The sequence below is a fragment of the Saccopteryx leptura genome, chromosome 2, assembly GCF_036850995.1.
Source record: "Saccopteryx leptura isolate mSacLep1 chromosome 2, mSacLep1_pri_phased_curated, whole genome shotgun sequence".
In the NCBI taxonomy this organism is placed as follows: Eukaryota; Metazoa; Chordata; class Mammalia; order Chiroptera; family Emballonuridae; genus Saccopteryx; species Saccopteryx leptura.
The window spans coordinates 35,808,170-35,831,120 of NC_089504.1; the positions used below are offsets into that span (position 1 = coordinate 35,808,170).

Consider the following 22,951-nt stretch of genomic DNA (forward strand, 5'->3'; position numbering starts at 1 on the left):
CAGGCCACACCCACTTCAGAAGCCGGTAAGAGACAGAGAAACGCAGAGGCCCACATTTGCCTTTGACTTAACTAGGATACCACTTGTGACTGGAAAGAGCAAGGAGGGCAGCTGGGAGCCAGATGCAAGGAAGGCAGTCATCAGAATCAGCCCTTCAGCAGTCCACACTGTGCCTCTCCTCCCTTCGAATTGAGTGCTCAGCAGGGCTCTGCCCCTGCCCCAGAGAGGCTCACTGTCAAATGGGGCAAGTTCCATAGAAACACCCTGTGACCACATGATCTGGGCAGTGTTATCTTGGAGGCGCGAGGGGACAGGAGTGGAAGAGCTTTCCCAGCCTGGACGAGACTTCCCAGACGAAGCAGGGCATTTTGATGTGGGGATATTTCCAAGCGGCTCCATCAAACAAGCCTTGTCAAATGGGAAATAGCTTTTCTTTAAACCAGAAGCAAAATGAGAAGCAGAGGTCTCTGAACTGCTCCCGTCCCCTTGTTCTTGGGGCTCCAAGCAGATATTCCATGTAGTAAGGAATATCTGGCTTGCTACGTGATCCTTTTAGACCTGAGGTTCTTCAGTTTAGCTCTAGGTCGATGATCAGGCAGAGGGCAATCTGGGGTCCTGATGGGGATACAACGGAGGACATCTTGGGGTGTACTGCTCTATTTGCCTTTCCTCTCTTTCTCTCTCTCTTACTCACCTATTAGGTTTTAGTTTAAATGCCAGTTCCCCCTGGAAGCCTTCCTGGATCTCACCCAAGGCATGGCGAGCGCTCTGCTGGGCTCCCATGAATCTCAATAGCATACAGCCCCCTACCCTGTTCTGACTTGCTGTTAGCTGCAGTCGGGACCAGGCTGATTCACCTGTCTCCTCCAGCCTCCTCTCGCCCCCATCCCTGTGCAGGCCTTTCTTAGCAAAGCACATTAACCAGTGTGGAGCAGCAGTCTAGGAGGATGCACCGGCCAGGTGTGAGCCAGTAGTCCTGGAGCAGCAGTGACAGCCACGAGCGAGTCTGGAGCTGCTCAGCGCCGGACCCCTTCGGGCCCCTGTCCTCCCTCTGCTTCCCCCAGCTCCCCCACCAGCTTCACCAGACTCAACACTCCAGCTTGCCCCAGGCCTTTTTGGCTCTCTGGAATATCAACTGCAAACCAAATGGTGCACACACTTTTTGGAGAAAAGCACGTTGTACTGCGCATTACATTCGGAGAGCCCACTAACCAGCAGCAGACTGAAGGTCCCATTTAAAGAACCAGGGGACTTCAGAAACAGTCTAGTTAAAGGGCAAAAAGGTCACACTCCAACACACTTTCAGGGCTTCAAAGTGGCATTTCCTGATTATTTTTCTTTTCTTTTCTTTTTTTTTTTTTTACAGAAAGAGATATGTACTGGGCACTGAGAATATAAATAATTTCCCTCAAGTTCAATGAGCTGAGCTGAGACTAAATCAGAGGGGAAACACAAGGACATTAAGTCTTCCCTTATGTGTCCCATCTCAGGTCTGAGCACGTTCACTGTGCAATCTCCCCTAAGTCTAAAAACTGGTCATGAATATTTTAATAGCCACAGCTTTCCCTTCCCATTGATAAAAACTCCACTGACCAGCTAGAGCATGCTGGTGAAAATGAGGGGGTGGACTAGCAAAACTTGTGTTTTCCTGGGCAGCCTCACCCCGAGCCCCCACCCACATCTGTGGAGCAGGATAATTGGAGCGGCCCGGCATCCTCACAACAGCAGCCATGATGCTGCAGGAAGCAAAACATGACTCATACAGATTGAAGACCTGAGGCTGGTGACTCCAGAGAGCTGGGTTCAAATACAATAGAGAAATAAGGCAGTCACATAGCTGGAGAGAAAGTGGAGACCCAAAGGCTAAATAGTGGCCCCTAAAACATATGTTCACATCCTAATCCCAAGAACCTATAAACGTTACTTTATTTGGAAAAGGAGTCTTTACAGGTGCAATTAAGTTAAGGATCTTCAAGCAGGAGTTTATCCTAGATTATCCAGGTGGGCCCTAAATCCCATGAGAAGTGTCCTTCTAAGAGGGAAAATCTGACATAGAAGAGAAGGAGGCAATGGGACCAAGAAGACAGCTTGGAGTGATGTGTCCACAAATCAAGAAATACCATAAACTAAAAGAGGCAAAGAAAGGATTCTCCCCAGAGCCTCCAGAGGGAGTGTGGCCCTGCCCACACCTGGACTTCAGACTTTTGGTCTCCAGAACTGTGAGAGAGTAATTTTCTGCTGTTTTAAGCCAAGACTATGGTGACTTGTTGCAGCTGATACAGGAAACCAATGCAGCACCTTAAAGTAATCAGACTGATGAGGATCTGAGCCCAGAGAGGGGGCTGAGTTCCCCAGAGCGACTCCACGTCAGCCACTGGTTCCAGGCACCCTCCTCCACAGCCCACCAGGCCTCTCTGACACTGACATGCATGCAGCTCCCCAGTGGCCCAGTGTGGAGCCCATAAGAAGGCCCAACAGCATACTAGGGGGAGGACACAGGGAGCCTAACTGGGCCTCCGGCGGTGCTAACACAGAGACAGGCGAAGTGGGGCTGCTGTGGTCTTCCAGGCTGGTCAGGCACCATCTACACAGCGGTGTCAACTCTTAGCTCTGTCCTTTTCAGGGGAATGGACAAGTCAGGGCATTCTGACTGAAGAAGTGAAGACTCAGGAACCTGATCCCTATCTTTGAATGTCCAAATGGCTTAAATGGCTGTCAAAGAAAAGAAGAAATAGCTTTTTTTGTGGGGTTCCAACAGCCAGAATCAAGGCCAATGAGGCAGCCACTGCATGAAGGAAGAGTCTGGGTCAGCAAAATGAACTTCCTAGTAACCAGAGCCAACTGACAATGGCGTAGGGGGCCTCAGGGATTGGTGGTCTAAGAAGAGAGGGGCTGGCTGGGTTAGGGGAATTCCTGCACCAAACAGAGGCTGCTCTTGATCATCCCCAGAGTTGGCAACACTGTTTGAAGGCCCATAGCTGTTAGCTAAAATATCCTGTAAAATACCCTGCATGAATCTAGGTTTTCAGAACGTAGACACTCATTAAGAATGCTCTAAGAAACTTGTTTTACAGCATTTGTGAAGGACTAAGTACTGCAACTACTCGGGAATGAGCTCAGTAAAGAAATGATTACTTCTTCTTACTCCTGCATACAAAAGATCCCCTACACCCAGGAAGGCAGATCATATACCTTCATCTGAACATCACCCTCCAACCGGACGGGGAGCCAATAGCACATGCGCCAGTAGAGCGCCCTGGACAGCCTGGGCTTGATGTCCTTCCCCAGGGAAACCACAGAGAAGAGAGACCACCAATTGAATTATTTTCATAAGAACAAATAATCTTTATAAAAACAAATCGTCTTTTTTTTTTGATAATTGCTTTTCCTTTTCTCATCCTTCTAAATTCAACATTTGGAAACAACAAAGCAGTAACTCAGAAGCATAATGGCATGGATGCTCACAAGTTAGCTTTGGGGGGGGGTTGGGAGTGGTATTGCTATTGCTGGTTGTGACAAGCACAAACCCTACGTTCTAGATACTCAAAAGAACAGGACGGGCAACATTTCTTCTCTGCCTGTATATCTGTCTTCTCTTAAACCAAAATCTCAGAGAACTAGCACCATTGCATCCGGATGAATTTCTCTGAAGTTCTTTCTGTTCAGGATTTTGAAAATGTGCCGTGTTACTCAGTGGCCAAGCTCAGATCATTCCTCCAGAGAGGTCAAAAGCACATTCTTTCATACTTTAGATCTACCACCATATCTTTTCTAGCCCGTAATTACTGCTTTCTCTCCCCCTCTCTGTTTCTCTCTCTTTCTCTCTCTTTCCCCCCCCGAAAGATTCAGTGTTAAGCGTAAACATCATTTAGCAGCAACTATGGAAAGATTGGAAGCCTGAACCATTTCTAACCCCAGGCAGAAAGGTCTCTGAACATCAGGTGGGTCTCTGAAAATAGTGTCATCTCAATGCAAATAATGGCTTACTGCCTTCCCGTCAATCAGCAGAGCACCAAATCAAGCTTTCCACTGTCCTTTGGGCAGAGTTAATTTTTTTAATTCTCATATTATCAGAGCTGCATAATGTAATCAGTAGTTACCAAAACAAATTTAAGACAGTGTTATCCTGCTTCCAGGAATGTCTATTAAGTTTGATGTATATCTTAGGCTGTAATGGAAATACAGTTCAACAGCTGTGCATAAATCAAAATTTTATATACTGAGTGGTGTTAAGTACACTGGCATGTTTGGTATTTGATAGTTTTCCATATCAGATCTTTTAATATAGTGCAGAATCTGTTCATAATATAAATAATTATTTCCAAGTTTATCTAGCTTGAAGTTTCCATTTTTACATAGGATATTGATTAAAATAGGGCATACTGAAAAGCTAAATTCAAAATTCAGACTCATTTTTGAGGTTCTATCAAGTCTTCGTCAGATGAAGGGCCCTACATGAGTAGGCACCGGATGCTTTGAGCTCCAGCCGCGTGTTTCTGGCTTGCAGGTCTCAGGAAAACCATAGGCTTTTGTCAACCCAGTGCAACAAACACCTATTAAGCTTGCACTATAGTGAGGCTCTGCGAGCAGGGCTGTGGGGTGAGGGTAAGAGGGACATTGTGCCCGCCCTCCCAGGGACTTCTCAAGGCCACAGCCACATACACAAGTGACCACACACAGAATCCTCTACGGTTGGTGGTGACCGTGTCTCTGGGAGAGGTACTCCGTGCAGTGGGAGATCAAGAGAAGGTGAAAACCCTGGGACGAGGGGACCTGGGAGACAGTTCCTAGGGCCGATGGGATGTGAGCTGGGCCTTCAGGCATGAGCAGGGCCACCAGGGCTGAGGCACACACTAGGCAGAGGGGCCAAATGGAGAAGCAAAAGCCTAGAGACCTGGGGGTGGGAGGGATTACGTAAATGCGGTAGAATGGTGAGGGAGGAGGGGAACTGAGAGAAGAGATGGGGACAGCCCATGGGGGTGGGAGGGATTACGTAAATGCGGTAGAATGGTGAGGGAGGAGGGGAACTGAGAGAAGAGATGGGGACAGCCCATCACGTCTTCCCAATTGAGGACTCTGGATTTCATTATCCTTACACTTTAAAGAAAACAGAAGCCTGTGGTTCAGAGAGAGAATGAGATAGGGGGACATGTTTGAGAGAGATCTAAGGAATAAAAATGTTGGTGAGTGACTAAATTCCAGTGAGGAGGGGTCCAGAGAGAGGGTAAGTTTATAGATGACTAAGCTCATGTGCTCTGGCATTTCCCACCTGGGAGTGGAAGGGGGATGCTGGCCATGGTCCCACAGTGATGGGGCGTGGGGAGCGCTGGTGGTTCCAGGCACTCAGCCCCCCCCAGGCTTCCCCGCTGCACACTGATGAGCACCTTCGGGGCACTCCTCTTCCGGAATTGCTGGTGAGAAAGGAGATGAGGAAAAGGGAGAGAAGGAGCGGGGACAGAGAGGAAGGGAGGAGGGGTGTGAGAGGAAGGGTAAGAAAGGAAGAGAGACCCTGAAGAAGTGGGTCTCCAGTGGAATGCCCCTAAAGCAGCATCAGCCACAACAGCAACTCACCACCCCACTCAGGGCCTGACCGTGCAGGGGAGTATTGAAGCAGAGTATTTCTCTTCACAGGACTCCGAAACCATGATTTTGGATAGAAGGGGCAGACCACCTGCTCTAGAGTCTCCCATAACCCATGGGGATAATGTCTGTGAAGACAGCTTGGCTGGTCCTGCAACACATCAAGCCCTTTCAGGCCTCCAGGCTTTGCATTTGCTGTTCCTTCTGCCTGGAACAGTTTGCCCACCCTCTGCCCACCCTTCATTTAATTTTTATTTGGTGCTTCTTCCATACCTGGCAGTATTCTAAATACTTTACATACATCAACTCATCTCATCTTAACAACCCTGTCAGGTGGGGTTATTATTCCTAGTTTAGATGAAGAAATGGAAGCCCAGAAGATTAAATAACCTGACCCTGGAGTCTATGCATTTGTTGGAGAGGCCAGTATTCAAATCCAGGAGGTGTGGCCCCAGGGTCTGCCTTCTCATACATGAAGCTACTCTGCCTCTTGCAGAGCCAGACTGCCCCTTCCTCAGCTCTCATCATGACCAGCTCCTTCTCTCCTTTGGTTCTCTATGACTCAGACAGGCCTCCCTGCCCATCCTCAAAGGGAGCACCCCCTCCCCCCTTCCCTCATATTACCCTGCTTATTTCTTTCCCAGCCCTTAGCACAACCTATAATTATTTATGTATTTACTTGTTTTACACTGTGTTTCTCCAATTAGAATATAAATTCAGGAAGGCAGGGATCTTCCCTTTCATTCCAATGTATTCCTGTAGCACCTAGAATAATTCTCTGGCACAGAGTAGGTGTTCCATGAATAACTGTTGAGCAAACAAACGAAGGACAGTATTGTGGATGCTACGTGACACTATACAGGAGCATAAGGTATTGCACAATCATCCTTTACAGCCTGTCTGATTCTCCTTCCTTAGCTGCTGCAAATCCCCATCAACCTCCACTAGGGCAGATGGGAGCAGCACCCCATTCCCAGTATATATGGATGATGCTGATATATTTATAACTGTGTCTGACTGTCAAATCCCCTCAGCTGGGTCCTTGAGCATGGAGCGATAAGCTTGTGGGAGGCAGGGACTGTATATTCCGATTAACCCCTCTGTGGTTTCCCAGCACCTAACAGTATTTAATGGGTATTGGCTGCTGTTGATGACAGTGCCTAATCTGAGCACTCTCCAAATAACAAAAAGCCCCTGACTCTTGAATCAGGAGGCTCCTTGAATATAAATGTCACTGTCACAGAAACTCCATCCTGATGTAAGGTTCTAAATCAATACATCTGCTAAAACAAAAAAGCACCATTTGATACCCCGATGGTGTCCAGCAACATTTGGAGCTTGCCCATAAACACACTAATAAAAGGAACTGTTATCAAACACCCATTGTAAGCAAATACTCAGGCACTTTTACACATGATCTCATTTAACTCTGTGAGTTTGGAATTACTATTATTTCCCTTTTACAAGTGAAAACAGTGAGGCTCAGAGGCCCAAAATCCCTAAGCCAGTGTGGGTTCAAGGCCAGGTTCAGAAACTCCTGAACCTCTGTCCACTGTCCTCTGTTCTGAAGTGTCCTGACTTCCCTGTGCTTCCACCACACTCATTGTTCTCCATCTGGGCCCTGTGCTTTCCTGTCTCTGTAGCTTTGCTCACACCAGATTCTTGACCTAAAATAGCCTTGCCACTTTCTACCACCTGTTGAAATCCTCTTCTTCTGCCTTCCATGATGCAGGTTTCCTCTATCTCTCCAGTTATAATCCAGCCTCCTCAGTGTTCCCAGAGGTCCCATGTGTCGATGACTCCCAGAATGGCCTGTGATCTAATTCCTCTCTTCCCCCCACTAGAACCTGAGCTCCTTGAGGGTAGGGCTGACTGGTATTTTCCCTATTTGTGTCCTCCTGAGGGTGAGAAAGTGTTTGCTGAACCACTGAAGAATGAAGAACAGAAAGGCTGGTGGCATTAGAATGCATTTGAGAGATCAAAGGTTTTGGATGAATTAGCTTCCCCTACTCAGTACCGAGTATTGGGCAAGAAAAGCAAACACGTACCACAACACTGCCATCTTCCTGCTCCAGTCCCAAAGCATACTCACTAGTCTTCTGGTTTCATAAAGCTTGAAACTTAAAACCAGGAAGTTAAGAAAAGAAATAAAATAATAAAATCATTTTCCATAAGAATCTTTCATAGTAATGGATTTCACCCACACACTGGAGGAAATGATCATTGCAGCACCAGGGGGACTAGAGATTGGACAAAGTTCATCTTCTAGGATGAACAAACCTCAAGCTTGTTCTGCTGCGGCTGCACCAGAATTCACCTGTCCTGGAAAATGTGTGTTTGCAAAACTGTAGTTCTCACCCACCACACTTATGTTGAACATCCACCAAAGGATGCCTGATCTGGAGTGATTTTATATCAGCTTAATCAGAAAACATCTCAACCAACACTTTAGACTAGAAACAGGCAGATGCTGGCATCTGTGTCAGGACCCCTGGAACTGTGCATTATTTTTTACTAAACAGCTATTTTGAGGTTTTTATAAAAATAACTGATTCGCAAACAGAAACACTTCCTGATCTATAAGCCACTTTGAAAACAAATCATTATGCCTTGAATATTTTATGATGATCCAAAGCACTGAAAGAGGGAAGGCTAGCATTCACTAGTCCTTGCCATATCTATTTCGGGATTCCCAAAGTAAATTGCAAATGCCTTCTTTATTTTCTAATTGCCCATCTGCAAGCGCTGGGTGAATTCTTGGTGAAATATTTCCTCTACTCAAACTGATCCTAACTATATACAAAGACCTGGAGATTCTACTTCTCCAGATTTACAGCGGAAGGACCTCAAAGATCACCTACTGCACACACACCCTCTTTCTTATAGGCTGCAACACCAGTAAGGGTACTTGCCCAAGGTCACACAGTGGATGACAGAGGAGCCACCGGGAGCCAGGGTCCCTCAGACACCGATTCCCAGCCCTGGGAGCATCAAATATTCCCAGAGGCTGACTCAACACCCCTCCTAAAGCTCAACAAAAGCTACTGCATGTTTGTAACAGGACCCCTAACACTGACTTATGTGGGTCCCAACATTCCTCTCCACCCCCAAGAACCCTGGAACTGAGACACTCGGAGGGGTGCCCCTTGACTCACAAAATGGTAATACAGGCATGGCGCTCCTGGTGATGGTTCCTGGCGAACCCCTCCCGGTCCAAGTGTGGCCGTCGAGACCGGGCAGGGCAAGCTGGTCGGAGGTCACTCAGAAAGTTGGCGCTGGCCGTGACCGCACCTGAACCCAGGTCTCCTGCCTCCTTGTTTGCCGCTCTTTGCACTACACCATACAGATCTCGAAAACTTAAGCAACACATTGATACTGTGTAAAGATTTAACCGTTGCAGGCCCTGAACCAGCCCGCGGACGCGCCCCCTCCAGGAGTGGGGACAAGACGACTGGAGGTGGTCGCGGGTCACCCGGGGCCAGCGGTGCAAGCAGAGCGCACGGCGGAGGGCAGCGCGGAGGAAGCCGAGCGGCAGGCAGTGTGCAGCTCGCGCAGGCCCGGGGCGCGGGGACCGGCAGCCCCCCAAAACTTTGTGGCGCGGGGACCTGCCCTTACCTGCAGAGGAGGGGCCGCCCGCACGGACGCGGACCTGGCGCTCTGGGCGAGGGGCGGCCCCGCCCGGCGGCGGGCTCGGACGCGGGCAAGGCTCGGGCAGCGGCTCGGCTTGGGCTCGGCTCGGGCTCCGCCTCCCGTGCCGCGGCTGCAGCCGGAGGGGGGGGCGTAGGGCCCGGCCGCGCCCGCGCCGTCTGGCCGCGGCAGGTGCTGAGGCTGCAGCTGCGGGCCGCCAGCTGCCGGCGCCGCGACCCCCGCCCCGGGGGAGGAGCCCCGCGCGCCGCCTCCGCGGGCCCTGGAGGTCCCGGCCCGCCGCAGTGGGCGGTCCCGCTCCCACCCGGGCCCTGCCTCTGCCGGCCTCCCCCAGCTCCCTGTCTGGGCACGCAGCCTCCGCCGAGTACCCAGAGAGGCTGAGGTCGGAGAGGAGTGCTCCCCCCCAAGATCACCCAGACCCGCCACAGTGGGGCCAGAACTGGAGCCCAAAAGAGTCCCTAGGAACGACACCCCTTTGCAAGCCTCCCTTCTCCTGGTTCTCCTACTCCAAGGCCTTTCGAAGAGCACGCAGCTATGTGGGACTTTGCAGGGTGTGTGTGTGGGGGGGGGGGGGGGGGGCAGATGAGCCCAACTTGACCCCTACCCCAGGTGCTCGGGCTGAGGGGAGATGGCAGAGGTGGGCCCACATCGGGCACTACGGACCACTTCACCTGCCTCTGGAAACTCAGAGTTGGGCAATGGACTCCTGCTTTCTTCTGGCCTCTCCAACCATTCCTTCTTGATCTCCTTGGGTGCTTCTCAAACCCCCAAACCCTAAATGCTGGGGCGCCCTAGGACTCTGCATTCAGTTTTCTTCTGAATCCCTGGGCCATCTCACTCACTCCTCCGGTTCGGGCCCTACCATCTCCCTACCCATCATACTCAAATGCATGCCTCTGTCCAAGAACTCTTTTCCTTGCTGAAATATCTACTCAAGACTTACTAGGTCCCTGCCCTGTATTAGACATGAGATCAAGCCTGAAATAAAGCACAGCCCCTGTCCTCATGGAATGTACTGTCTAATGGACCCTTAATACAGTGCAGTTCCTATAACAACAGCATGAGCCCAGAGTGCCACCGGGGCCATGGCTGGTGCCTGGAAAGGTGGCCCTCTAAACAGAAACCTAAAAGGCAACCAGGTTGGTCCATGAAAAGGAGGACCATGAAGAGAGCCTTCTAGGTAGGGGCTTCACGAGCAAAGATCCAGGATGACAGAGATCCCAGTGAGGGAGGGGCAGGAGCCAGAGCTGAAGCAGGAGAGTCTGCAGTAGAGGCCATGGCGGGAGTTTGAAGTAGGGAAGGAGCACTGTCAGATTGGCGTGTTAGACCATTCTGGTGATGGAATGGAGCGCAAATACCAGATAAATGTGTTCTTTGTCAAAAGAGAGAGAGAGAGAAAGAGAGAGAAACAAGTAACATTGATTTCAGCACACTGGAGCCCACCTGGCCTAGATAAAGAAAGCACTCCAGTACCTACTGCCTCTATATCCTTCATTCCCAAATCCAGGCTTCTATCCAAAAACTCTCCTGAGAGGTTTTGTCTTTGAAAGCCCCCTAGATACCTGCACCCAAAGCTCCTTTCTGTCAGTGCCCCAGCATCTGTCACCCACATCCATGGGGTGAGTTAGCCCTTTACTCCTTGAAGTTTGTTTTCCTCACCTGTCTCTACTCTAGATATAGTGTACAAAGTTCTGCCCCAGGATAAGCACCATTAGGAGACCTGGACAAACATAAAAAATTCTGGAGCCATGATGGAAATAAAGTAAGCTTCTAAAACAAGTAAGTGCTGTGTCTCTCTGCATTATTTCTTAAAACTGCATGTGAAGCTGTAGTTATCTCTAAATAAGGTTTAATTTTTTAAGTTGTGTTGTAGATAAAGATTAATAAACAAATTACTCTTGTAGATTAAAGACTGGAGAGGGCACTTTCCAGAAAGGAAAATAAAAACTCAGCTCTCCTGTCCAACGTATACAAATTTTGCTTTTGGAATTTAGTCCTGTGCCTCTCAATTTTCTAACTGCCCGGGCCAGAAGCAGCCACCTCTTGGGGTACTTTATGTATTCATGTGCAAACAATTTCACCTTTGGCTCCTGGGTCCCACCCTGCTCACATTCCCATTTTGATTGTTCTTCCCTCTCAGCCTTCCTTTTTCCACCAGCTTTTTAAATGCCAAAGTTCTTCATGTCCTCTCATGGTTTCTTTTTTCTCTTTACCCTCGCTGAGCGATTCCATTGGCTATAGGGCTTCTGCCCAGACTTTTTTCTGTTCTCCAAAGCCAGAGACATAACTGCCTGCTGGACATCTCCTGAATGTCCCTCAGGTGCCCCAATCTTAACAGAGCCAAAACCCAACTTGCATCTTCCCTTTAACTTACCCCTTTGGCATTGCTTCCATGTCTCAACTGGTAGTGGCACTTAAACCAGAAACCAATGGGACATTCTAGACTCTTTCCTATACCATACTGATCATTAAGTCTAGTCATCTCTATCGCTGTAATATCTCATGTACATGTCTTCTCCTCTTCATCCTGCTGCCCTGGCCATTTCCGGATGAGGCTACAGTGAATGTCTCCAGTCTTGCCTATTTGCAATTCATCTGCCACCTGCTGCCAGTGATCTTTTTAAATCACAAATCTGACAAGTCACTCTCCTGCTGAAGATACCTCCATTGTTCCTTCTTGACCTTGCAGTAAGGTTCTAACTCCTTATCCCGGCCTGAAGCCCTAGGGGAGCCCACCTATTACTGCTGTGGCCTCCTCTCCACCTCACCCCATGCCTGCAAACCAAATACCTTATGTTCCTGGGCACATCATATGTTACAATAGTGAAAATAGTTATAATTTATTACTATGTCAGGTGTTGTGTTAAGTGTTTTTACACAATGTTTCCTATAGTGAAAGACATAGAGCATAGCACTAAAAAATAGTCTTGAGCCAAACTGCCTGGGTTCAAATACCAAAGCAGCTATTTGTTAACTTGCGTAATATTGGGAAAGTTCCATAATCTCTCAGTTCTAGGTTTCTCCCTCTGCAAAGGGAACATAAGGATACCTGAAAAGTGTTAGTACAGATAGAACAGCGTTCATTACCTGCTAGCCAGCTCTGTTAGTCCTGTTCATAATTAGTATATGCAGTAAGGATTACCATGCTCCTGTTACAAAGAAGGAAACTCGAGGCTCCAAGAAGTAAAGTCATGTACCTAAGATTCCACAGTGTTAAAGTGGCTGCACTGAGATTCATATGTGATTCTAAATCTCATACTGCCAAATACTTTGCATAAACTTTTACCTGTTCTGAAGCTTTCTCATTTCCCCACCTTTACCACAAACTATTAGAAAAACTTTTCTTTCCCCTTTACATTCTGGTCAAAAATGTCTTCTCCTCCTCCCAATCCCATTTTATGAGGCCAGCATTATCCTAATTCCAAAACCAGATAAAGACACTACAAAGAAAGAAAATTATAGGCCAATATCCCTGATAAACATAGATGCTAAAATCACCAACAAAATATTAGCAAACCAGATCCAGCAATACATTAACAAGATGCCACCATAATCAAGTGGGATTTATTCCAGAGAAACAAGGTTGGTACAATATCCACAAGTCAATAAATGTGATACACCATACGAACAAAATGAAGGATAAAAACCACATAAGCATATCAATAGATGAAAAAAGTCATTTGATAAAATCCAGCACCCATTTATGATAAAAGCTCTCAGCAAGTGGGAATAGAGGGAACATACTTCAACATAATAAAGGCCTATCTGACAAACCCACAGCCAACATCAGACCCATTGGGCAAAATTACAAGTGTTTTTTTTTTAAGAAATGTCCACTTTCTTTCATCACTCTTATTCAACATAGTACTGGAAGTTCTAGCCACAGCAATCAGACAAGAAGAAGAAATAAAAGGCATCCAAATTGGAAAGGAAGAAGTAAAACTGTCATTATTTGCAGATGACAGTTTTACTTCTAGAAAATTCTAAAGATTCCACCAAAACACTACTAGAACTGCTGGATGACTTTGGTAAACTAGAAGGATACAAAAGTATCCATCAGCAGATGAGTGGATAAAAAGGCTGTAGTACATTTACATAATGGAATATGACTTGGCCACAAAAAAGAAGGAAATCTTACCCTTTGTGACAGCATAGATGGACCTGGAAAGCATTATGTTAAGTGAAATAAGCCGTCCAGAGAAAGACAAGTACCATATGGTTTCACTTATATGTGGAATCTAATGAACAAAAGAAACTAACAAACAAAATAGAAACAGACTCATAGATACAGAGAACAGACTGACAGCTGTCAGAGGAGAGGGCGTGGCGGAGCTGGGTGAAAGAGGTGAAAGGATTAAGCAAAAACCAAACTCATAGACACAGACAACAGTATGGTGATTACCAGAAGGAAAGGGGGTGGGGGAATTGAAAGGGATGTTGGGGGGATAAATGATGATTGAAGGAGACTTGACCTGGGATAGTGAACACACAATACAATATACAGATGATGTAGAATAGAATTGTACACCTGAAACTATATCATTTTATTAAATAATGTCACCCCAATCAATTCAACAAAAAGTTGGGTTTTTTTTAATGTCTTCTCTTCTGAATTTTGCCAGTCCCTCCTTTGTGTCTGTGCTGTACTTGGTTTATTCTTCAAATAAAGCACAGAGCACACCACATTATAGTGATTCATTTACACGGTTCTTCTTGAGACTTCCTTTAGAAAGACAATATCTCATTTATTTTTGTTTTCCTAGAATTCTATAGCTATTTTAATGAATGAATGAATAAGTCAATGAATAAAATATACATAAGATTCTCAAAGAGTTTTGCTCTAGCAGCCGTCATTTCAATATCTAGATCACTTTTAACCTCTGTTTTTCTCACTCTGAATTCATTTTTGGTGAAAAAATAGCATCAAATGATCCATTATTAATATAAAGCATGACTGAAATTTCTCATATTGCTGTTTGGTCATGCCTTGTCCCTCTCAGATGTGTCTCCTTTTTTAGTGACACTATGTAATAACCCATAATGAGAAGCTCTGTTGCATCCTAATGAGACTTCCTGACTAAAACATCTGAGGTTTGAATTTATTTCCCATAAGTACCATTTCGGCTAAAAGTTTGCTTTCTCTATGGCATGAGCGTGCCATTTGTCATCTGCTAAGTGCCCATACCTTCTCCTTATCTGTATTCATCTCCTCTGCATTCAAATATTTCTGAGAGCTGACTTAAGAGTTAGCGTTTCTATATAATTTCCTTCTTAGAATGCCTAACTCTCCCTGACTTCAAATCTATTGTTCCCGAAATAGAATAGTTTACTGCTTCAAATTTCAGTTTTACTGTCTGCAGTGATTTAGGACATGTTTCTGTTCCCCCTCAGAACGATCAAATTCCATATGGCTGAAAAAAAACAAAACGAAACCCTGATCCTTTCATTTTGTATGAAGTAGCGTTTTTAAATTAGATGTTAGAAACATTCATTTTGTATACCAGAGCACAAGTAAATTGGCAATTCTAATACCTTCATATCAAATTAATGAGAGCAGTGCAGGTGAAAAAAAGAACCCCAGTCTGGGAAAGGGCAGTGGTGATAGGAAGGATTCTAATACTGTTCTGCACTTGCCCAAATCTCCTCACTCTTCAGGCAGCAGAAGAAAGGAGTGGGACACAATGACCTTCAGGGTCTCTTTCAGATCTAAAATGACCTGATTCCTTAATGGGCCCCCAAGTGGCATCATTCAACGTTGTTGAGTGCTTACTTCTTACCAGGGGCTTATGCCTTTTAAGGTGTAGTGATTTAAATATAAATCCAGACCAGATTGGGAATGGAATGGTTTGATTAAGAGACTTGTTATTATACTGTGTAAGCTGGTTACATGTTTTTTAATATTCAAGATCAACTTAATACTGAACTATAATGAAGGCAGTTTCATAGAGATGTTTCATTGCACCAAGACTCATGGACCAGTGGAGTATTATAGGAAGACCATTAGGAATACCCTACCTGAGATCCATGCCAGTACTGTAGCGAGCTGCTTGTAGAAAAGCAGTGCCTCAGGTTCTAGGACCTAGTTTTGTCTTTATCTTGCTATGCAGTCATGGGGAAGTCCCATCATCTCTCTGGGCCATAGTTTACTCTTCTGTAAAAGGAGGAAATTATACTTTATGACAACCGAATTTTCTTGAGCTCTAAATTGGATGATTCTTTGAGATTAAAGAAGCTAAAGTATTTTCTAGTCAAAAAAAGAGAGGTTCTGCTGCTGCCTGCAAAAGAAATGGGGTGCTTATCATGAGGATTATATTACCTCTTGAGGACAAATAAATTGTTGCTTTACAGAGAGAAACGATGACATAAAAACAACATGTTCTTACTCCCACAATTCTAGGACACAGAAGCAGACATTCACTGCTCATTTCTTAACAATGAATTCTCCAGTTAACTGCAAAATACTAAGAATAGGGAGTTGGGCTAGAAAGTCGATTATCTGTATATTAGTGAAGACAGATCATTCTCTCAGTATTCTCCAAATCTTGTTTGATCACAGTCATTCTCCCAAATATGACCTACTTTTTCTTCTGGGAAGGGGGTGAGGGTGTGAAAGTTTGAAAAACATGTCTCCTTTCTGGATTGCTTCTTTTGCTCTCATGGAAGCCTTCCTTGTCTGCTTAAACTTCTTTTCCTGTTCCTAATCACATTCTCTGCTCCTTGATAAAGCTGGTACTCTAATAAATAGCTAATGCAATGGACTTAATGACTTGATTGGAAACAGAGGGAAAGGCTGGCAAATTTGCAAAGGTTTGGGAATGATTATCACAATTTTTTTTCTTTTTCTTTTCCTATTTGTTATTTTTGCTCTTTTTATCATAATTAAAAAATATATTTGTGCTCATTATGTATCCTATCAAACAAGATTTTATCTCACTCCTCAAATGATAAATCTTCCAATGTTCTGGGCCCTGGCCAGTTGGCTCAGCAGATAGAGCATTGGCCCAGCATGCGGACATCCGGGGTTCGATCCCCAGTCAGGGCACACATGAGAAGAGACCATCTGCTTCTTTTCCCCTCCCTCTTCTCTTTCTCTCTCTCTTCCCCACTCACAGTCAATGGCTCAATTGATTCAAGCGTCCAAGAGTCAGCCCCAGATGTGGCAGGTGAATCCTGGTTGGGGCTCATGCAGGAGTCTGTCTCTCTATCTCCTCTCCTCTCACTTAAAAAAATTTTTTTCAGTGTTCTGAGAGACAGTTTTGAAAATATAGTAGCTTTAGCATCTTTTACTCTATCTTTTTTACCTCTTTTCAAAATTCTTTTGTTTTTCTTGACCTGTAGTGGTACATTGGATAAAGTGTTGACTGGGATGCTGAGGTCGCTGGTTCAACACCCCCAGCTTGCCTAGTCAAGGCACGTACGAAAAGCAACTACTACGAGTTGATGCTTCCTGTTCCACCCCTCTGCTCCCCTTTCTCTTTCTCTCCTCTCTCTAAAATCAGTAAATAAAATCTTAAAAAAAAAATTTTCCCTCTGTTGGTTGGTTTTTGAGAGATCACCTTCTAAGATCAGCTTCAAAGACATGCCCTTGAGGTTGTGGCCAGTGTCTTGCGTGGCCCTACCCTGATCTTGCCACTATGTCTGCTCTAATTCCCACAGGCCCAATTCTGCTCTGAATCCTTTAGGTCAGTGGTCCCCAACCTTTTTTGGGCCACAGATCGGTTTAATGTCAGAAAATATTTTCACGGTCCGGCCTTTAGGGTGGGACGGATAAATGCACAAAATAAAATTATGTAACCGGCGTAAAAACTATGGTATTTTTAAATATAATTGTCGAACTTACGAGACAAGTGTCAAGAGTCTTAGACTGATGTAACAGAGGAAATCTGGTCATTTTTTAAAAATAAAACATCGTTCAGATTTAAATATAAATAAAATGGAAATAATGTAAGTTATTTATTCTTTCTCTGCAGACCGGTACCAAATGGCCCACCGTGGCCCGGGGGTTGGGGACCACTGCTTTAGGTGACTGTAGTTTCACAGTACCGCTTGTGTCTTCAGAGCCCCAGGGACAGAGGCCACCATCTCCCGTTACCGCTTTCTTCAGAAACACCTGAATTTGAAGCCCAGTTTATACAAATCATTTGACTTCTTGGAGCTTGTCTCAATTTCTTCATCTGTAATATGGAGATCATAATGTTCATCCTGCATAACTCAATTTACTCATAAGAGAATAAAATGAGATGATTTTTTCTGACTGGTGTTTTACAAACTGTAAAGTGCTATGAAAAAGTTAAGGAGATGAAGAGAGCTAAATAACTAGAAGAGAGAATTCATGTTAGGATAGATTTTAAACAAGAAAAAATAAGCTTTTTTAAAATAAGATTTTTTTTTAATTTTTATTGATTTTAATTTATTGTGTTTACATAGTTTCAAGTGACCCTTTGAATATATCTCCCTCTCCCCCACCCCCGTGTTCCCCTTCATACCTCCTTTGCCCCCTCCCCCCAACGCCCTCCCCCCTTCCCTCCAGGATTTGCTATCCTGCTCTCTTTATCTGTTATGTGTTATGTGTATATAATTTCCCTAATCCCTTCCCCTTCTCTGATCCCAACCTCTCATCCCCTTTCCCTCTGACTGCTGTCCCTCTGGTCCCTTTGACCCCGCCTCTGCCTCTATTCTGTTCCTTAATTCACATTGTTCATTAGATTTCTCATATGAGTGAGGTCATACGATATTTTCCTTTCTCGGCCTGGCTTATTTCACTTAGCATAAGGAGATTCAAGTAGAGATTGAAAATGATAAGCGAGATAAAACAGCTTTGGAAAGTTAAAAAGATAATTTCTAAATGCAAACATTTTAATTGTGGAAATGAAAAATGGAGTGCACACCACTGAAAACTGGTTTAATGATCTGAAAGGTATAAATGAAGAACAATCCCCTAGTACCAAGCCAAAAACTCAAATAAATAGAAATTGTGAATGAAAAGATTAAAAAACATGAATAAACTACCTAGAAAATACACAAGTAATAAGAGTACCAAATGGAGCAAAAATAAGCAGGGAGCAAAGCAATAAGGAAGTAATATAATAAAATCTTACGGACTTCCAGAAACTTGTGTTTTCAGATAGAAAAGACGTAATGAGCCTGACCTGTGGTGGTGCAGTGGGTAAAGCGTTGACCTCCAATGCTGAGGTCGCCGGGTCCAAAACCCTAGGCTTGCTTGGTCAAGGCACATATGGGAGTTGATACTTCCTGCTCCTCCCCCTTCTCTCTTTCTTTCTCTCTCTCTCTCTCTCTCTCTCTCTCTCTCTCTCCTCTCTCTAAAATGAATATATATAAATATCTATAAAAAAAGACATAATGAATGCTACACATTGTAATTTAAAAACATATACCTAGACTTGCAGTTCTGGACAAGATACATTTCTCCCTAGTTTTCTGCTAAATACAGCTAAAACCCCTAGACATAATGTATCAAACAAATGTAAGAAAACTCATGAATAATGAGGAGAGAAGGTAGGCCAGCTAAGGATTTAAGGATTTAAGACAACATGGCAATTAATTAATTCCCTGTGGTTTCTATTAGCCTCCAAATATTCCAGATGGGCGCTAGAGAAGCCCACGACTAGGAAATGCTAATAGGCACAGACAAAATAAGCCTCAAGAAAAGTCTGATCCATAGCCAAAGGAATGGGAAAGGGCAGCCTAACAAGACAGAAGCCTTTGTAACAACACCCACCTTATTCCAGCAAACACCACAGAAAAAAAAATGACACACAACACTCCTACTCTTCCGGCCCTGGTCAATAAAGGCTAAGAAGGTAAGTAGGGAACTTAGACTTCCACCACTGCTCTGAAGTAACAAGACACATCTCTTGCCCCCTCCCAGGGTGGTGCCAGCAGGGGCTGAGTGGGGAACTTGGCCTTCCACCCCCGCCCAGGGGCAATGAAGCAGTGTTTCCTTTCCCACCAGTACAGCATCAGTTGAGACCTACTAAAATAGAAAATTCAAATAGGACCCAGAATCTCATAACATAATACCCAAAGTTTCCAGGGTAAAATAAAAAAAAAAATCACTCATCATACCAAGAAGCAGAGAAATCTCCCCTCAAGTGAGAAAAAGACAAGCAACAGATACAAAAATGGAAAAGCTACAGATATTAGAATTATCTGACAATGCTTTTATAGCAGTCATCATAAAAATGCTTCAACAAGCAATTGTGAATCTCTTGAAACAAATGATAACATAGAAAAGATCAGCAAAGGAGTAGAAGTTATAAAAGTAACCAAATGGACATTATAGAATTAGAAAACACAAAAGAGAAGTTAAAAACCACCGGATAGGTTTAATAGTAGATTGGAGGTAGCAGAGGATAAAATCAATAAACTTTAGGGCAGATTAATAAAATTTGCTGTTCTGAACAACAGAGAGAAAATAGACTCAAAATGAGCAGAAATAAGCTAACATTTATAACATCAGCACCGCAGAAAGTGAGACGAGAGAGACAGTGGGACAAAAGAAGTAGCTGAAGAGTTCATCTTTGACAATTCCCCAAATTTAGCAAAAGACATAAGCCCAGGTTGAAGAAGTTGCACAAACTCGAGTGGATAAATTCAGAGAAATTCACACGAAGACATCATAATTATACTTCTGAAAACTAAAGACAAAATAACCTTGAATGCAGAGAGACATTATACATGACTTATAAGGAAAAGACAATTCAAATGACAGCAGAATTCTCATTTGAAATCATAGAGACTGAAAGAAATGGTACAACATTTTCAGCTGCTGAAAGGAAAGCATTGTTAACCCAGAATTCTATAACCGGTAAAAAATATCCTTCAGGAATGAAAAGAAAAGCTAAGTTAACCTGGCCAGGCGGTGGTGCAGTGGATAAGAGTGTTGGCCTGGGAAGCTGAGGACCCAGGTTCAAAGTCCTGAGGTCATCCGCTTGAGCACAAGCTCACCAGTTTGAGTGAGGGGTTGCTGGCTTGAGCATGGGACCTTAGACATGACCTCATGGTCACTGACTTGAGCCCAAAGGCCACTAGCTTGAGCAAGGGGTCACTGGCTCAGCTCAAGCCCCCCAGTCAAAGCACATATGAGAAAGCAATTAATGAACAACAGAAGTACCACAACTACAATCATCTCTCTCCCTTCCTCTCTCTTCCTCTCAAAAAGAAAGAAAGAAAGAGCTCACTTGAAGAAAAAAATAAGAGAATTTGTGACCAATAAGAGAAAGGATAAAAATATTGATTAATATATTATCATTTTCCTCCTGCATTTAAAATGTATATTTGGTAGTGGAAGCAAAAATAATAATAATATTAGATGTTTTCAATATATAGAGAGGGAATAGTTAAGACAATTATATTAAAAAGGAGAATGGTTAAAGAGACCTATATACATTTTACTTGAAGTGGTAAAATGTCAGCACCAGTATGGGTATACAACATGATCGAATGTCAAAATGATCTGGAGATGTTTTCTCTAAATCTATGTAATCTAGTTGACCAATATCACTCTGTTAAAATTAATTGTCTAAATAAATTTTTTTAATGTCAGCACCAGTAGACTATAATAACGTATGTATGTACAGTTTAATACTTGACCAACAACTGAAAAAGTATCAAGAGATGTACTCAAAAATATGAGAGACAACTCAGATTAGAATTCTAAAATACGCTCAAGTCATTGGCAGGAAAAAAAGAGAAATGAAAAACGGAGAACAAACAAAAATAAATAATAAAATGTCAGGGTTAAGTCTTAACATTTCAATAACAACATTAAATTAAGGTAGTCTAAACGCACCAATTAAAAGACTGAGACTGGCAAAATGGATTTCTAAAAACAAGTCCTGGTGAAATTGCTATACTCCAAGAATAAAGAGAAAATGCTATAAGCTTCCAGCCAATGTGAATAGCTTACTGATGAAGGAAAGGGAACCCTCCAGAATTATTTTATGGACCCCTTGTTAAAATTTATTGAGACCTCAGCAAGAGAAACTGATAACAAAATAAACAGAAAGCCAACTAAATGGGAAATGATATTTTCAAACAACAGCTCAGATAAGGGCCTAATATCCAAAATATACAAAGAACTCATAAAACTCAACAACAAACAAACAATCCAATAAAAAAATGGGAAGAGGATATGAACAGACACTTCTCCCAGGAAGAAATACAAATGGCCAACAGATATATGAAAAGATGCTCATCTTCTTTAGCTATTAGAGAAATGCAAATCAAAACGGTAATGAGATACCACCTCACACCTGTTCGATTAGTTATTATTAGCAAGACAGGTAATAGCAAATGTTGGAGAGGCTGTGGAGAAAAAGGAACCCTCATACACTGTTGGTGGGAATGTAAAGTAGTACAACCATTATGGAAGAAAGTATGGTGGTTCCTCAAAAAACTGCAAATAGAACTACCTTATGACCCAGCAATCCCTCTACTGGGTATATACCCCAAAAACTCAGAAACATTGATACGTAAAGACACATGCAGCCCCATGTTTATTGCAGCATTGTTCACAGTGGCCAGGACATGGAAACAACCAAAAATCCCGTCAATAGATGACTGGATAAAGAAGATGTGGCACATATACACTATGGAATACTACTCAGCCATAAGAAATGATGACATCGGAACATTTACAGCAAAATGTTGGGATCTTGATAACATGATACGAAGCGAAATAAGTAAATCAGAAAAAACCAGGAACTGCATTATTCCATACGTAGGTGGGACATAAAAGTGAAACTAAGAGACATTGGTAAGAGTGTGGTGGTTACGGGGGGGGGGGGGGGGGGGGGAGGGGAGAGGGAAAGGGGGAGGGGGAGGGGCACAAAGAAAACAAGATAGAAGGTGACAGAGGACAATCTGACTTTCGGTGATGGGTATGCAACATTATTGAACGACAAGATAACCTGGACTTGTTATCTTTGAATATATGTATCCTGATTTATTGATGTCACCCCATTAAAAAAATAAAATTATTATAAAAAAATATTTAAAAAAAAGAAAAAAAAAGAAAAAAGGCAAAAAAAAAAATTTATTGAGACCTAATATTTCATAGATACTGTTCTAGGCAGTTTATGTTATCTCATTTTAACACTTCTATGAGATACATATCATAAGTATCCCTATTTTATAGATACTTAAACTAAGGCTAATTGTCTTAAATTCAGTCAATTAGTAAGTGGCAGAGCTTAGATTCAAACCCAGGTTGCCTAATGAAAGAAACTAAAGAATGAGTACAGGTTAACTATCTGAATAGTTAATAGATAAAGCTCCCAGGCAGAGAGAACAGCCCCTGGGAAGGTTCTGACAATGGGGAGGATCACCTATTACATACTGGATTTTAAAAATATACCATTAATTATCACAAAATTTCAACAAGGAGGTATTAGGGTGGCTATTTCACAGAGGAAAAGACTCAGCAAGGTTCAGTAACTTGCTCAACATAATTCTACTTGTAGATAATGGAGCCAAAATTTAAATCTGGGTCAGCCACCATCCCCCTTTAGATCAACAGTCTGGAAAGGCTTGTAGAACAAACATATATTCCCATGGTGGTTGTCTTTGCTACCCCGATAGTTTCCCTGTAGTGAGTGACCTAATAATTAAAACATTAAAGAGAAAGAAATAGTCCTGCCATTCTGTATGTTTTTAACCAGACTTCCCTGGGTCTGAGTGTCTTCTTCCATAAAACAGAGAATCA

General features: G+C 43.7%; 1 protein-coding gene across 3 annotated transcripts in view; it reads right to left on the bottom strand.

Moving 5' to 3' along the window:
• Positions 1 to 9,301, bottom strand: part of FRMPD1 (FERM and PDZ domain containing 1) — an 81,985-nt gene extending 72,684 nt beyond the window's left edge. Inside the window, exons 1-2 of one of the 3 annotated variants that reach the window (XM_066367634.1) lie at positions 9,196 to 9,256; positions 8,736 to 8,936 (exon numbers count right to left, since the gene is read on the bottom strand). The gene's annotated coding sequence lies outside the window, so the exon portion shown is untranslated. Of the gene's footprint in view, positions 1 to 8,735; positions 9,072 to 9,195 lie in introns of those variants that run through there. The other 2 variants (XM_066367631.1, XM_066367632.1) reach the window with 2 other exon arrangements.
• Positions 9,302 to 22,951: the final 13,650 nt, after the last annotated feature.